This window comes from Lactuca virosa, chromosome 6 (genome assembly GCF_052849685.1).
Source record: "Lactuca virosa cultivar CGN04683 chromosome 6, Lactuca_virosa_CGN04683_v6, whole genome shotgun sequence".
Lineage (NCBI taxonomy): Eukaryota > Viridiplantae > Streptophyta > Magnoliopsida > Asterales > Asteraceae > Lactuca > Lactuca virosa.
In genome coordinates, this window is record NC_136431.1 from 62076495 (window position 1) to 62080997 (window position 4503).

Below are 4503 nucleotides of genomic sequence, written 5' to 3' on the forward strand. Positions count from 1 at the left end.
CCAACAGCTCTCGTAGATGCTCCTCATGCTGCTCTCGGGTCTTGGAATACACCAAGATATCATCTATAAACACTATGACTGAGCGATCAAGCATCGGTCTGCAGACCCGATTCATCAGGTCCATGAACACTGCTGGCGCGTTGGTGAGCCCAAACGGCATCACCACGAACTCGTAATGTCCATAACGAGTTCGGAACGCGGTCTTCTCCACGTCCTCCTCTCTGAACCTGACCTGATGATACCCAGACCTCAAGTCTATCTTGGAAAACCAAGATGCGCTCTGTAACTGATCGAAGAGATCGTCTATCCTCAGGAGTGGGTAACGGTTCTTCACCGTTAACTTATTCAACTCCCGGTAATCAATGCACATCCGGTGTGAACCGTCCTTCTTCCGGACAAAAAGAATCGGCGCTCCCCATGGAGAACTGCTAGGTCGAATGAACTGCTTGCCCAGCAGTTCCTGTAGCTGCGACGACAGCTCCTGCATCTCTGGTGGTGCCAATTGGTACGGCGCCTTAGCGATAGGGGCCGTACCTGGCACCAGGTCGATCCTGAACTCGACCTGCCTCTCTGGAGGTATCCCTGGCAACTCCTCCGGAAACACATCTTCAAACTCCCTGACCACCGATACATCGGAGACTGAAATCTGATCCCTGACTCGCGTATCTACCACATACGCTAGATAACCCGCACACCCGTGCTGAATGTACTGTCGAGCCCTGGCAGCTGAATAAAACCCTGATCCCACTCTGGTGCCCTCACCATATACAATCAGTTCTCCCCCACTTGGGGTTCGAACTACCACTCGCTGGCCCTCGCAATCAATCATAGCACCGAACCGACTGAGCCAATCCATGCCTACAATCACGCACACCTCCCCTGTGGGGATTGGAATCAAATTTATCGGAAAGGACACCCCGAAAATCTCCAAGTCACACCCTCGATAAACTGATAAAGCAGAAACCCCGTGTTCGTTGGCGATAGACACTCGCAACGGACACTCTAACTCACCCATTGGCGCACTAAACTCCCTACTAAATGACTGAGATACGAAGGATCGACTCGCCTCCGAGTCAAATAAGACCAAAGCAGGCAAAGAGTTCACTAAAAACATACCTAATCACAGGTACAACAGATAAGCATACAACAGATATAGTAAATGAGACAAAGGACAGAAACATACCAGCAACCACGTCCGGTGCTGCCTTGGCCTCCTCGGCCTTAAGCTGAAAGGCGCGCCCCTGAGCCTTCGGGGGCTCTGCCCCACCCTGCCTCCCACCGGTAATCCTCAGTGTAGCTGGCGCTGGAGCCTGCGCTGGCTTGGACGCCAGCTGTGGACAGTTGGTCTTCACGTGACCAACCTGATGACAATGATAGCATATCCTCATATCCAAGGCAGGGGCGGACTGACGACAGTCCCTAGCAAAATGCCCCTCCTTGCCACACCTGTGGCACCCGCTACTAGATCGACAAGCTCCAGTATGACCCTTGCCGCACTTTCCACAAGTGCGGCCCTGCTGACCCCCGATCCTAGAATCAGCGGTCTTAGACCGCTTCGGCGCCGGCCGCTGCTCCCTCAACTGCAGCTCGATCTCCAACTCACGCCGCCTAGCGGCCTCCTGTAACTCCAATAAAGTATCACATCGCTATGTGGCAACAAACTGTCGAATATCAGTCTTGAGCATGCTCAGATAACGTGTCATCTGGGCCTGCTCAGACGCGAACTCAGGGTAGAACATCGCCCTCTCAGTGAACATGCGGGTGATCTCCGTCACCGTCTCCCCATCCTGTCTCAGACTCAAAATTTCCTGTGCCAAACGTTCCCGCTCGACCCGTGGAATGTAACGGGCACGGAACATGTCCCGGAACTGCTCCCAAGTAACCACAGCTCTTTGCTCATCCGTGTATGACCCTGTCGTCAGTGTCCACCAGTCCTTGGCCCCGAGCCTCAGCATGTTCAGGACGCACCTGACCTTCTGGTCAGTAGGACATGAACACGTGAAGAAACAACCCTCCACGTCGGATAACCACCTCATGGCTCGAATAGGGTCCTATGTACCGTCGAATGTCGGGGGCTTCGTGTTATCGAAGTCCCGGTACTGGAAACCCCTACTGACTCCTCCCCCTGCCGCTGATACAGCTGATGCAGCTGCTGCGGCGGCTGTCTCTACAAGGGCTGCATAACGCTCATCAAATTACTCCACCATGGCGGTCTTAATCGACCCAAACATCTCTGGTAACTGTGCCCGAAATGCAACAGCAACCTCATCCTGCAGGATCTCCTGAATCCTGGCATCCAACTCGTCAGTACCCATCTGAACCACCGGCTCAGGTGCTGTTGGTCCCTCCTGGCCTCCGTCCCCTGATCCTGATCCCGAACCGGATCCAGCCACAAAGCGCCTCGTCATCACCATTCTGAAACATAACACAAGATATCAGATAATCCATATAAATAACTGGGAGTCAACTCCCTACTAACCCCTAGGGATTGGGACTTACTTGACACGCGTATGGGTCCTGTGCTTTCAGTAGTACGGGCCCATACTACCTTCCACACCTACCCATATTTGCCTCAAGCATCACCACAATGCCCTAACTGAATACTCAACATGGCAAGCGCTCAATCCTCACTCTTAGAGGAAATGCTAGATATCTCATAACTGGCCTCCCGGCCTCACACAACCCACCCGTCCATAGAACTTCCACCAACCCTGCAACGCTAGTGCATGCTAGTCATACATAACGCTGGACCCTATAGACTTTCGAATATCCAATCCTACCCTAAGCTCCCAATGAAACAAGAACAGAACATAAGGCCAAATCCAACATTCTCAGGCTATAAGATCTTAGTTATATACAGCCGTGATGCATTCACTAAGCAACTACAGTAATGATGTCAATCCCGTATAAAGATAACCCTAGGCTAGCAGGCATCATGTAATCAGGCAATTCTATCATGCAATTCCTGAAGATCCCTAGCCTAGTACTAACATGCTGTTTTATCATATCACATAATCAAATAACTGTATGGTATTTTGGGGATACTTACTGGTTCCGGCTGATCGTACATCCTGCATCCTCATTCGCTTATTTTGAAAATCGTTTAGAAATCATTTTGAAAACCTTTCCTTGATTTGAAACAGGATTCACACGCATGTTCCTCCAATTCACTCAAACCAAGGCTCTGATACCAACTTGTGACACCCAAAAATTCAAGCTAATTTAAACTTAAAAAAAACAGTTTGTTTTCAAAATACAGTTATCAGAGTATCCCAGTATCAAATCATAAAAGTCATAACAGCGAGAGGAGCGGTACGATCATGTCTTCGCCTTCCCGCGATCACCAGAGGTACCTGAAACAACAACTGAAACTGTAAGCCTGAAAGCTTAGTGAGCTATCCCCCAAAATACCAACCACATATCCATGCCATATAAACATATAACCAAACAGCAAGCATAATGAGCCTTCAGCCTGACTGGACCGCCTCGCAGGCCTTCAGTCTATCTGGACCGCTCTCCGAGCCTTCGGCACGTCTGGACCGCCTCGCGGGGCCTTCAGCCTATCTGGACCACTCACCGGGCCTTCGGTCTGACTATCATACCCTCTTGGGTTTTGTAGTCTATCCAGACCGCCCTGGGTATGTTGGCCTTCAGCACAAAGCAGGACCGCCTCAACCCAACACCCAAATCAAACAACATGTGCATATACATTCATAGGCTATCATAATAACAGACAAACCGATCTAACAGATCAAATAGCATAGCAACGTCCTAAACCAGGACTCCGACCTACCCAGGTCATATCATAGCATAATCCTGTAACTAAGATATCGATCGAACCCGATCACTAAGCATAAGCATATCACCATCCTAACTAACATGATGCGAAACGATGCACATATTATGTAATAATCCAAATACAAATCCATAAGGGCCGGCCTTGGTGCCTTAGACCCTGTTGATATAGTGAGGATAACTCACCTTGCAACTGACGTCTGAAACTAGAAAGCTCAACTCCCGGATCACCAACACAAACTCCACCACCTATAGTTACCATAAAACCCTTTTTCATAAATCTCCGATTTACCAGAATACCCTCAGAAGTCAACTGGTCAACCCTTGGTCCAAGTCAAAGTCCACAGTCAAAGTCAATAGTCCATGTTGACTCGACTCGTCGAGTGCAGTTCACCGACTCGTCGAGTCCTTCCTGAACTCGAGAAGTCGTGAAATCCTTGATTGGCTCGTCGAGTCCCACTGCTGTTATGCTTTCGTTCATATTGTCGATCCTTGTTCAAACGCTCCCCCAGATTTCCACTGTGAATTCCAATGAGGCATGACATTGAAATCGTTTTAGAGAACAAGAAAATTGCAAACCCTATTTGCGATAAGAACTTGGTGAAGATGATAAGAAACCAGCGAGAAGAAGGGCCGGGGACAGTGATTAACGTCAGCTTTCCGCCGGAGAATTTACCACAAAAGATTGTCCACGAGAGACTAATTTAT